This window comes from Coregonus lavaretus (assembly GCF_964263955.1).
Source record: "Coregonus lavaretus genome assembly, chromosome: 9".
Taxonomy (NCBI): Eukaryota; Metazoa; Chordata; class Actinopteri; order Salmoniformes; family Salmonidae; genus Coregonus; species Coregonus lavaretus.
In genome coordinates this window covers 40,432,507-40,446,027 of record NC_139996.1, presented here as the reverse complement: position 1 = coordinate 40,446,027, position 13,521 = coordinate 40,432,507, and the positions used below count along the sequence as shown (strand labels likewise).

At 44.6% G+C, this 13,521-nt stretch overlaps 1 pseudogene across 1 annotated transcript; it reads left to right on the top strand.

Moving 5' to 3' along the window:
• Positions 1-4,138: 4,138 nt before the first annotated feature.
• LOC311135353 (putative aarF domain-containing protein kinase 2) lies at positions 4,139-12,557 on the top strand (annotated as a pseudogene). The gene is made up of 8 exons: positions 4,139-4,181; positions 7,026-7,094; positions 8,423-8,738; positions 8,860-8,986; positions 9,106-9,200; positions 11,572-11,814; positions 11,994-12,101; positions 12,420-12,557. The product of its transcript is annotated as a putative aarF domain-containing protein kinase 2 (transcript).
• Positions 12,558-13,521: the final 964 nt, after the last annotated feature.

Here is a 13,521-nt window from a genome sequence, read left to right as displayed (position 1 = left end):
ACTTTTAAGGGGGGTTGACAGTTGTTGGACTGTACTCAACTCTACCCCGTAAGTATGGAAAGAGCAACCTTGAGAGCAGACTGGAAGAGAAGTGAGTTGAGAAGGCAATAGAACAAGGGAGAAGACAGCAGAATAGAGAAGAGCAAAAGAATAAGACAAGATAAGGAGAAGACAAATCAGTGAGCAGTGAAGGAGGCAGAGAAGTAAACGATCGCCATTCAACCCATCTGGAACGCTGGATCACATTTCAACAGCATACTACTCCTCCATACTCCCTTCATCCCCTCCTCTACAGACCTGTCTTCCCCTTCTCCTTGCAGGAAGAGACTCCTACATGTGCTTCCCCTCACTCAACCCAATCTGCTACCAATTACCCTGCTGGCTCCACTGACCACGGCCTATGCCAGCTAATCCCGAAGCCTGCTCTACTGAGTACAGCTAGCTAGCTACAACTTGTTATTAAATGATCCAAGCTTGCTCTACTGAATAGGCTACGTCTGCAATTCTAGCATTCCTTAGTGGATCCAAGCTTTCTTTAGGAGCGGCAGGTAGCCTAGTGATTAAGAGCGTTGAGCTAGTAACCAAAAGGTCGCTGGTTCAAATCCCTGAGCCGACTAGGTGAAAAATGTGCCCTTGAGCAAGGCACTTAACCCTAATCGCTCTGGATAATCGCGTATGCAAAATGACAAAAATGTAAATCAAGTGGCATACATTAGCTGATCCAAACCGGCAGTGCTTTCTGAATAAAGCTACAACTTTGGTCTGTCTCTGCATTAGTTCATCCAAGCCTGATGAATACCATAAACTCCAATCTTCATAGCTGATCCAAGCCTGCTCTTGTGTTCACTTCATCAGACCCTGTTCAGAGTGGTCTTCTCTAGATGCACAACATCAATCAGAAAGTCTTGCACAACATAGATCGAGCCATACTATAAGTGAAAGTACAACGTGCATATGGCTGCAATAAATCATCCAGTGACAGATTAAGTCAGGCCATTAACTATTAGGCTTGCCAAATAAAAGCAGCTTTGGAAGTTATGAAAGTGCCCCTGCTGTGAGTCTCCTGTGTGGAGCTGAAGCATTGGCTACAGGTTTCACAGGGTGAGGAATACACTATGTAGCAACAGAAAATATGCAAAACATACAAACACACGCTTGCGCAATAGTACACCAACCACATCACATCTGATGAAGCTAGATGTGGTTTCACCTTGTCCTCAACCACAATGATAGGGGGTGAGAACACGCCTTATATTTCAGATAATGCTTGTATCTGTTATTGGAACACCCAAACCTGCCGGCTCCACAAAGGAAATGTGCAATTCAATACTTTAACCCAAGATCAAACAGCTGATGGAAAAACACGTTTTATTCACAAGGAACTGTCCCATTAAATAAGTTTAGCGTTACTTTATGACTTGAACACTACTGACATAAACCCCTTCTTGTCGGTTCCTCTCACTGCAACTGACATGGCTAGTCTTGAATAGGCCTCAGTGTATATGGACCCAATTGGACCCATTGTAATGCACTCATATTCACTTATTCTCTGGATCAGATTTGTCCTCCTAGCCATAGTCTCTCCTAGATGAGCTCGCTGCCAAATTCTCCTTCTCTTCCTGTTTTCACCCACATTTCTGGGGTTCCGTCTGAGAATTCCCTGCAGAGCTCCCGATCCCAACCCCGCTCCGCACGCCTGTGCAAGAACAGATTTTTATAATTCCCTCGCTGCTCCTAGAGGATTGGTGCGAGGCGAGAGCTTGGGAAAATGGTCTTCCAGAGACAAAACTCCACAGCGCAGCGGAGCAGACACTTTTGACCCCCACACACCCAAACTGTGAGCCTAAGCCAAGAGAGAACTCAAGAGAAAACCCAACTGAAACAAAAAGTTATGCAGCAGTCAGTGTGATCTTGTTGGAGACAGATAGACACTGCAAGGGACAAAATAAAGTGTTTCTGCATGACCAAAGATGCCAGGATCACTCTCTAGAGCCATACTCATATAGTTGTTACACCTCGGTGAATCTCCAGGCATTCTTTGAATTCTCATCAGAAAGTGACTCTGTAATTGTCAGCAGCATTTTTTTCTCCATTTCTCTTTTATAAGGTTTAGTTTTAAAATAGCAACTTTACATTTTAATTGGACTGGGAGGATTCAATCTTTTTAACTCTAAGATACGAATGTTTGAGAATGGTGCTATTAAAATGCCCCCCTAATTGCCAAACAAGATGGTACATTCCATTAATTGCAGTATTTGGAACATCTGAGGAGAGCCTACAGTAGGCTACAAGTTTTGGGGGTTATTGGGTTGTCTTTGGGGGTTTCTGTTGTCAGACCCCGTAGCCATTTTATACACCTTCACTGTAATCCCAGAGCAGAGCATGGCCACAGCAGCCAAAGTCAATGAGCTGTGTCCTCGGTGTAGCCACACGAGAGCGACCCTCTGGATAGAGTTGCCAGCTTCGCTTCCAAACACACACATTCCTTCCAAGCGAGAACGTGCCCAATACGCTAACTCTCCCTCTACGATGATTGTGGCGGAAGGAACTGAAGCCCAGTGTGTGGAGTTGCTCAGGGAGAGCCAACAACATTGGGGTTTGGATGGGTCACATCATGGCTGGTTAGCTCTTCTAACCCACACCTAACAGGGCGCCGTACAGGCTTAGCTGACTATGCCTCATTTCCCCTGGTACGCTACGCTACACTTCAGCTCCCTATACTGTACTGTAGTTGCTCTATGTAAACAAAACAGAAGGGAAGGGATATTGCTGTCCTGTCTTGTTAAATGATCTAATTGAAATCACAGCACCAACCGTTTCCCCACAGCCAGTGTTCCACTAGCTGAATGTTTTAATAAAGGAATGAGGCACTGAGGAACGTAACAGTCTACACTGGCCTGACAGTAGTTTAATATGAGAAACAGCTTACAAGCACAGGTTTTGGTTGGTGTGTGTGTGTATGTGTGGGTGTGTATTGGGAGTGTGGGCTACGGCAGAAACGGTGGGGGGTGGCTTTGATAATGACTCAGACAATACACCAGAGCCCCCAGAAATCCTGGACATCAGGAATTCCTTCACTAGCACCGCAGGACACATTCTGGCTGCTTCACCTTGGTAACCACAGCAGCTTGTCCATGGTAGCAGTCTGAAGACCCTAGTAGGGTCCTTGGTCACAGGGGGTGCCCTGCAGAGTGCCTGTATAAGGCTGGTTCCTGTAATAGGGCAGAGAAATGGCTGTGTCCTCCTCAAAGACCTGCTGTCACTGTTCTAAATTCAGGACAATGGACCTCTGGGGAGAGGGGACAGATGTCACACACACTATAAATGCATCTCATAACCCTACAGCGTGCGAGTAGACAGCTTGCTCTGTCATTGACTAAGTCCCAGCGCGCACAGTGCGCAATTTATGACTTCTCCGGTTGGCCCAGCACTGTTTTGAGTCAACACATCTGATTCCCTGAGATCCATTTATCCAATACAAGAAGGTTTCACAAACCAGCTGAGATTTAATTGTGACAAATGAAAATGAAATGACACAGTTGTCACAATACTAAACATCTGGCTTCTGAGTTCCCTGAAAAATAGGTTTACAGTGTCGCTGCATATTGGGAAAACATTCTCCAAACATCTACTAAGATTTAAGACTGTAAGCACTTTCATTTGCCTTTTGGTTTTGTGTCTGTGTGTCCGTGTATCTATGTGTGAGTGTGTGTGAATGACTGAGTAAGTAAGTGGCTGGGAAAACCCAAATCTACAAAGCAGAGCATCACACAGCTGTCATCATTCTGTTAGTCTCTCTCGCCACTCCAGAGAATGTAAACAGCTCATCCAATCAAACAGGCCGTTGTTGGCGTCTGATAACAGAAAACAAGGGGTTCTGGCTCTCCACCAGTCATGCGGATTTAGTACAGGATTATAGGCTTTAGTACCATGTCACAAACCAAAACAGACCTTCTCTCACTACTGATCCACAGTACTTCATCACAGAACTAAAGATACTCAATATAGTACAACAGAGCCCCGCAGTAAAGAATGGAAGATTTTTTCTTTTTTTTTTAGGTAGAAAGCTAATAGAACATTTCACAACAGGAGACAGTCAGGATCAGGAGGAGGTCAGAACCTAATTGAATTAAAGAGGATGACTGATAGTCAGTCCTGTAAGAACTCTGCAGAGGTTCCTGGTAAACTGTATGGCATGACATCACACAGAGCTTCCTTTGTCTCTTACTGTCACCCCAACTCCCCCCAAATGCCCCCTCCCGTAACCCCAACTAACATTAGGTTTCCATTGAGTTCAGCTTTCCTTGAGGAAGGGCCGATCCAAAATGTTGGTTTTGACTGTGATTTTAATATGCAACAGTATCAATATTGTTAACTTGATTTGTGTGCACTCGACTCCTCTATCCACCATACAATTTCCACCATCACATTTATATCACAACAAACTCCTATTTCACAACAAACTGCTGTTTCACACCTACACTCTTAGAAAAAAAGGTGTTATCTAAAACCTAAAAGGGTTCTTCAGCTGTCCCCATAGGAGAACCCTTTGAAGAACCCCTTTTGGTTCCAGGTAGAACTCTTTTGGGTTCAATGTAGAACCCTTTCCACAGAGGGTTCTACATGGAACCCGAAAGGGTTCTACTTGGAATCAAAAAGGGTTATGCCTGGAACCAAAAAGGGTTCTCCTATGGGGACAGCCGAATAACAATTTTTTCTAAGAGTATAGATTACCTTCTGCATGGCCAGGCACGACTCCAACACCATCATTAAGTTTGCAGATGACACAAAAGTGGTAGGCCTGATCAACGACAACGACGAGACAGCCTATATGGAGGAGGTCAGAGACCTGGCCGTGTGGTGCCAGGACAACAACCTCTCCCTCAACGTGATCAAGACAAAGGAGATGATTGTGGACTACAGGAAAAAGAAGAGGACTGAGCACGCCCCCATTTTCATTAACAGGACAGTAGTGGAGCAGGTTGAGAGCTTCAAGTTCCTTGGTGTCTACATCACCAACAAACTAACATGGTCCAAGCACACCAAGACAGTCGTGAAGATGGCACAACAAAACCTATTCCCCCTAAGGAGCCTGAAAATATTTGGCATGGGTCCTCAGATCCTCAAAAGGTTCTACAGCTGCACCATCGAGAGCATCCTGACTGGTTGCATCACTGCCTGGTATGGCAACTGCTCGGCCTTTGACCGCAAGGCACTACATAGGGTAGTGCGTACGGCCCAGTACATCACTGGGGCCAAGCTTCCTGCCATCCAGGACCTCTATATCAGGCGGTGTCAGAGGAAGGCCCTAAACATTGTCAAAGACTCCAGCCACCCTAGTCATAGACTGTTCTCTCTGCTACCGCACGGCAAGCGGTACCGGAGCGCCAAGTCTAGGTCCAAGAGGCTTCTAAACAGCTTCTACCCCCCAGCCATAAGACTCCTAAACATCTAATCAAACAGCTACCCAGACTATTTGCATTGCCCCCCCCCCCCCCACCCCCTTTTACGCTGCTGCTACTCTCTGTTTATTATCTATGCAGAGTCACTTTAATTACTCTACCTACATGTACATATTACCTCAATTACCTCAACTAACCGGTGCCCCCGCACATTGACTCGGTACCGGTACCCCCATATATAGCCTCGGTATTGTTATTTGTACTGCTGCGCTTTAATTATTTGTTACTTTTATTTTGTATTATTTTATATTGTATTTTTTAGTGATTTTGGGGGGTTATTCTTTCTTAAAACTGCATTGTTGGTTAAGGGCTTGCAAGTAAGCATTTCACTGTAAGGTCTACACCTGTTGTATTCGGCGCATGTGACAAATACAATTTGATTTGACCTTCACAGCTCTAATGAAAAGCCAACAAAGAGCCACCTCCCCCAGAGAGTGAGTGAGACGCACAGCCTGTCCCTTGGGGATGTTTCTTTCTGCCTCCGACTCCCAACAATACAGGGACAGGGGCTCTACTCTGGCTGGATGAAGAGCTGCCATTGTTCCTAGAGCTGAAGAATGTCTCACCTCACTTATCTACTTATCCACTCTGCTCCTCTCTCTCGCCCCCCCCCCCACCCCCCCTACTTGAACAACATTCAAACACACTTTAGCCGGAGCCTGAACAGACCGTAATTGAATATTACTCAAATAAAAAGAGGTCTGCAGTATCTTCAGATGTGCTATCAAAGTACAAACATATGCAAACACACACACACACACGCTCACATGTGCATGCATTGCACGCAGCCGCACACATATACAAATGCACGTGGGCACAAGCAAACGCACGCACGCACACACACGCAAGCTAACAAACGGACACAGAGACACTATAAGTTACCTGTAGTCCAAAATGTACATGAAATACTTAGTCAGTCAAACACACAATAAATACCCACTACCCACATTAACACACTTTTAAATATGTTACTGTTTCAGTCCCATAGTAAAGAAAGGTTCAAAACTGAGATTCACAGATAGTACAAAACAAAATCTCTCTCAAACCAAAACACATTATACACACACACACAAGTTAAAGTCTTATTTTGCCATACCTTTCTCAGTTGGACAAGCCCTGTAGAAGTGCTCTTGCAGTGGTTTGTCATTTTGTGAAATCGGACACTGGCAGCATCCACTGGCATGATTTCCTACAGAGCAAAATTGCCTTTTCCCCGTTCTCCTCCAGTTTTACACCCCTGCCCCTGAACTGCTCTCTCACTTAACATAGACCCTTCCCCTTCTTCCCAAGCAGAAAAAGAGCTTCTCCAAGATTCTCTACAAACTTGTTTGAAAAAGAACAAGTCAAGGCAGTCCCTCCCCTTTCAGCCTTCAGGCTTAAATGTTTTCAGTTATTCTGTCCTTTTGCCTTCTCTCTCTCTCACTCAAACACACACTCACTCACTCTCTGTCTGTCTGTCTATCTATATTCTCTTTCAATGAAGTTGCCTCTCTCTCTTTCTCAAACTTTTCCCACCCCTCCTTCTCTCATGATCCCCTTTTCTGCCTCTCTCCCTTACTCTAGTACCTCCCTCCTTTTCCATCATCAGCTCAGCCCCCACCCCCTTCTTCTTCTTCTTCTTCTTCGATGAGGGTTAACGGCAGTTGGCATCCACCCCCACCCGCTGAACTAATCTGCAGCTGGCTGGGTGATTGGAGCCCCAGTTGCCGTGGAAACGGAGTGTCCTGCTCAGAAGAGGAATGGAGCAGGAAGGGGCAAAGCTGAGCGTAACTGAATACTTAAATGAAGGCCTCCTCCGGGAGCCAATTAAAAATTCTGAAGGGCCTCTCTTCCTCTCTTGGCTTTCCTGCCCTCCACTGACTTTATCTCTGAAAGGAGCTTTTATTTACTGACCAGTCCACAAACCACCCAAAAGAACCAGCAGCATTGTGTTTTGGTAGCTACAGAAGGCTCCTTGTACATTGGCCCTTACATGGCATGACAATGTTTTGGTTGATTTCCAGTTATTCACTAATTACAGGTGACTTAAGGGGATAGTTCACTCAAATTACATATGGGTTTCCTTACCCTGTAAACAGTCTATGGAAAAGGTATGACAGCAATCCATGCTTTGGTTTAGTTTCCCTGGCACTGTTTCCACATGCTAACGTTTTAGCATTTGTGGCACAAATCCCATTCAAGTCATGGGACCGATATTAGCATTTGTACAAATACAAATACAAGTTAGATATGAGTCTGACATCTTGATGACAACTAAGGCTAACAAAGGCAAAGGAGTGTATTGTTATTGTATCAGTAAAACATAAATACTTGTATGGTTATAGTTTCTCTGGGTTCACACTGAGAGAGTTTAATGAGTTGAACTAGACTACCTTAACCCACTATGCTACCCTTCATAAATATCTGTGACTTCAACATGTCTTGAACCAGTGCTCATCTATAGCCTGTGAACTAATCTCTGCAAGAGAAGCCTAAGTATATTTTTATTCCAGTAAGTGTTGTTGTTGGTACAGTCTGGCTACGGGAATTCTAGTAAAGTATTTTCATACTAGCACTGACTTTTCTGATAACTTCTTTAAGGAAATATGTACTTACTACTACTAACTGTAAGTCGCTCTGGATAAGAGTTTCTGCTAAATGACTAAAAGTTCAATGTAAAATGTAACCAGAGGAACAACCTCTGTAACCTGCAGGACCAAGCTCTGACCTCTCCCTTTGAAATGTGGGAGACATTTGAAAAGCTTGTCTTGCCCCATCAATGGCTGGGGGGACAGGGTGGGGACAGTAACATCTGTTTGGCGTTTCTCCTACCTTTTGTGTGGCTTCCTCTGTCCCCTTCACTCTACATCTGGGAGGTGGAGAGGACCTCTGTCCAGAGACACACAGTGTGACTAGGAACGATACTCTCTCCATTTAAAAAAAATCAATGACAACATGTACAATTAAATAATGTATCTAAGACAGGAAGTCTGTAGCCAAAGTCCAGGTGCACAAGCTGGTCTTCTTTGTGCACCTCGCACTGCGTGCCCTGGTGTTACTCCTGAAGTCCTTTCCCCTGCTGTTGCTCTATCCCTTGACTGTCATCTCCTCTCACTGGGCATCTCGCTGGCTGGACGCCCAGCTGTGGGTCACTGAGCCCTCTGGTCCTACCTTCATCAAGCTGGGCCAGTGGGCCAGCATGCGCAGTGACATCCTCTTCCAGGACTTCTGCGAGCGTCTCTCCAGGCTGCATGTGGATGTGCATCTCCACTCCTGGGGCCATACCAAGCACACCAGGTAGCCGACTCCTGTACACACCGTATTTGTACTTATAGAGTGCCAATAGAATAGCTGTAGGTTTTAACTATTTCAAGTGCCGTTTTTAGTTGTTATGAATTGAATATCCTCTTCTATTGCAAATTGACCTTCTGTTTGAAGCCAAGAACATCGAAAGGTTCCGGGAGAATTTCAAGGATGTTGATTTTGTCAAGTTCCCAACTCCTCTTCGACCATTCACCAGATCCCTTTTAGTGGAAACATTTGAGGTGAGTTGAGATGGCCACTTCACCAAGATGCCTAATATGAATAACGGGTGAAAATATGACACAACACCAATTGAAACACAATGGGAGAGGTTGAAGAAGTGACATCTTTGCTGTTTCAGGAGAGTGAGCCCATATCCAACTACCTGAGCCCTGAGGTCCCTCTAAAGGTGAAGCAGAGAATTGCCAGGATGGAATAGGCACTCTTCTCAAGATGGTGAGATCGCCTAATCATGTCCAGTCTTGTGACCTCTACACCCACCTGAAAATGCCCCTTGACTTTTTTCACATTTTGTTACGTTACAGCCTTATTCTAAAATTGATTAAATCGTTTTTTCCCCTCATCAATCTACACACAATACCCCATAATGACAAAGCAAAAACAGATTTTTAGAAATGTTTGCAAATGTATAAAAAAAAAAACCCGGAAATATCACATTTACATAAGAATTCAGACCCTTTACTCAGTACTTTGTTGAAGCACCTTTGGCGCGATTACAGCCTTGAGTTTTCTTGTTTATGATGCTACAAGCTTGGTACACCTGTATTTGGGGAGTTTCTCCCATTCTTCTCTGCAGATCCTCTCAAGCTCTGTCAGGTTGGATGGGGAGCGTTGCTGCACAGCTATTTTCAGGTCTCTCCAGAAATGTTAGACCGGGTTCAAGTCCAGGCTCTGGCTGGGCCACTCAAGGACATTCAGAGACTTGTCCTGAAGCCACTCCTGCATTGTCTTGGCTGTGTGCTTAGGGTCGTTGTCCTGTTGGAAGGTGAACCTTCGCCCCAGTCTGAGGTCCTGAGCGCTCTAGAGCAGGTTTTCATCAAGGATCTCTCTGTACTTTGCTCCGTTCATCTTTGTCTCGATCCTGACTAGTCTCCCAGTCCCTGCCGCTGAAAGCCATCCCCACAGCATGATGCTGCCACCACCATGCTTCACCGTAGGGATGGTGCCAGGTTTCCTCCAGACGTGACGCTTGGCTTTCAGGCCAAAGAGTTCAATTTTGGTTTCATCAGACTAGAGAATCTTGTTTCTCATGGTCTGAGAGTCTTTAGGTGCCTTTTGGCAAACTCCAACTGGCCTATCATGTGCCTTATACTGAGGAGTGGCTTCCGTCTGGCCACTCTACCATAAAGGCCTGATTGGTGGAGTGCTGGAGAGATGGTTGACCTTCTGGAAGGTTCTCCCATCTCCACAGAGGAACTCTGGAGCTCTGTCAGAGTGACCATCGGATTCTTGGTCACCTCCCTGACCAAGGCCCTTCTCCCCCGATTGCTCAGCTTGGCCAGGCGGCCAGCTCTAGGAAGAGTCTTGGTGGTTCCAAACTTCTTCCATTTACAAATGATGGAGGCGACTGTGTTCTTGGGGACCTTCAATGCTGCAGACATTTTTGGGTACCATTCCCCAGATCTGTGCCTCGACACAATCCTGTCTCTGAGCTCTATGGACAATTGTGGGACCTTGTATAGACAAGTGTGTGCCTTTCCAAATCATGTCCAATCAATTGAATCTACCACAGGTGGACTCCAATCAAGTTGTAGAAACATCTCAAGGATAATCAATGGAAACAGGATGCACCTGAGCTCAATTTCGAGTCTGATAGCAAAGGGTCTGATACTTATGTAAATAAGGTATTTCTGTTTTTTATTTTAATACGTTAGCAACAATTTCAGAAAACCTGTTTTCGCTTTGTCATTATGGGGTATTGTGTGTAGATTGATGAGGATTTGTATTTATTTAATCCATTTTAGAATAAGGCTGTAACATATCAAAATGTGGAAAAAGTAAAGGGGTCTGAATACTTTCCGAAGGTACTGCATACACTCCCCTACATATTTTTTTGGGACAGTGAAGCTTAAACTTTACATTTGGCTCTGTACTCCAGCATTTTGGATTCGAGATCAAATGTTTTATATGAGGCGACAGGACAGAATGTCACCTTTTGTTTGAGGGTATTTTCATACGCATCTGTTTTTATATACAGTGTGTGTGTGTGTGCATGTGTATGTATAGCTCCATTGTGTATTTTATTTTACTCCTCTTGTGTTACTATTTTATTTTTAAACTCTGCATTGTTGGGAAGGGCTCGTAAGCAAGCATTTCACAGTTGTTTTCGGCGCATGTGACAAATAAAATTTGATTTGATTTTTTACTGTTTAGAAATTATTACGGATAATCATGAATGAATCGTGAATAATGAGTGAGAAAGGTGTGACTCCCAGTTTGTGGAGTCACAAGCTTGATGTAGTAATTTCCTGCTAGGAAATGGGACCCAATACTAAACTTTTGACTAAATGTAATACACTATAAGTGAAGTTGGCTAATACTTATGATGGGGGGGACTAGATACATAAAATGCTTTCCTTTTCTAAACGGTAAAACAGATATGTAAGAAAATACCCTCAAATAAAAGGTGACATTCTGTAGTGTCGCTTCATATAAAAAATGCTGGAGTATAGAGCCAAATGAAAAGTTTTAGCTTTACTGTCCCAAAAAATGTGGAGGGGAGTTTACCTTCTTATTTCTTAACATTGAATCAAGCTTACCAGCTCCTTATCCCCTGTATGCGTTTGTCTGTCTCTGGGTACCCTAGGTGTTGGTGGATAACTTTGTGCATGGGGACCTGCACCCGTGTAACATTCTGGTCCAGCGTAGCAGTAGCGGGGGTGACGACGACCCCGAGGGCAGGGCCACCCTGACAGACCGGTGGGGCACTGTATTGGTGAGCATGAGGCCGGCCCCGGCCCCTCTACAGCTGGTGCTGCTGGATGCTGGCATCGTGGCCCAGCTCAGCGACAGAGACCTGAGAAACCTCAGAGCCGTGTTTACCGCTATGGTGCTATGACAAGTGAAAGAGACACACACACACACACATAAACAAACATGAATTTCAAACTTCTTCTAGAAGTTCTAGAGGCCAAAGAGGGTTTATGAGGCTTCTCATTTGCCTGAGTATTGTGATGGAGGATGTGGGGTATCCAATGAGCTTCTAACACCCATAGCTGTTGTGTTTAGAAGGAGATGGCAGAGCTGGTGGACCATGCCCTCAGCAACAGTTTCTCACTGGGGAAGGTCCAAGTGGCTGAGTTGCTATCCAGAGTCTTCGGATTGGTCACCCACATGGTAAATTTGACCGGTCCTGGATTGAGAAAGTCTAGTTTCAAAACCACCAACATTTTCTGTAATATCAACAATAGTCATATCTAGATATTTTGCACATGGACTTCATTTACTGAATGTACAGCACAGGAGGTTGGTGGCACCTTAATTGGGGAGGACGGGCTCATGGTAATGGCTGGAGCAGAATAAGTGGAATTCCATTCGCTCCGTTCCAGCCATTATTATGAGCCATCCTCCCCTCAGCAGCCTCCACTGATGTACAGTATGTGAGTTTGCTACCAAGACTGCTGTTGACGTTGTGGTTTGTTTGCCTCTCTACAGGTGAAGTTGGAGAGTAACTTTACGTCCATTGTGTTTGCCATCATGGTGCTGGAGGGGCTGGGGAGGTCTCTGGACCCAAACCTAGACATTCTGAAGCTGGCCAAGCCCCTGCTGCTCAAGAACGCTGCCTCCCTCTGACCCTTACTCCCCTCACACAACTAAATCTGACATAGGCTGTGTTTGATAGATATCACCTGACTGACCCGACTGACTTATCTACAAATCATAATTATTTAAGGTGCAAGGTGATTTGTAAAACAGTCAGAAGAGTTGATGCTCTCAAACACTACCATAGATACCTCCCGAGTGGTCATCGCAGTGCTACTAGAGATCCTGGTTCGAATCCAGGCTCTGTCGTAGCCGGCCGCGACCGGGAGACCCATGGGGCGGCGCGCAATTGGCCCAGGGTAGGGGAGGGAATGGCCGGCAGGGATGTAGCTCAGTTGGTAGAGCATGGCGTTTGCAACGCCAGGGTTGTGGGTTCGTTTCCCACCGGGGGTATGAAAAAAATAATTAAAATAATATATGCACTCACTAACTGTAAGTCGCTCTGGATAAGAGCGTCTGCTAAATGACTAAAATATAGTATTTCAGAGTATATCCTGGTCAGGTGGTTGGTAAAAACTCCTGGCCTTCCGCATGTTACATTAGTGACTGACTAAATATATACCTTGTTGTAATGTGAAATGTGAATCATTGCATGGTTAAGGTGTCCAAATATTTCAATAACTACTGTGGTAAACTGTCCTACAGTATGTAAGTGTTATGCCTCGAACACTATTTCCCTTACCTTACATGCTGGTCAGACAAACAGCATTTATACTTGAAGGTCCATGTGATTTCCCTGTGTTTTAAAACTGACTGACAGTTGTGCTAGCAAAGTATTTTCCCTTTATTAAAATAGAAGTGAGTTTGAACAAATATCTGAATTAGTGACAATCCTTAGTATATTGTTTTATACTATTCTTGTAATCTCAGGGTATTGTTAGGATAATGTTTTAGAGTGCGGTTAGAATAATGTTGTCTGATGGCTATTGTGTATTAGAATATAATAAGTTATGTCAAGTCAAATGACCTCCGCATTCTGTATGATAACACTATA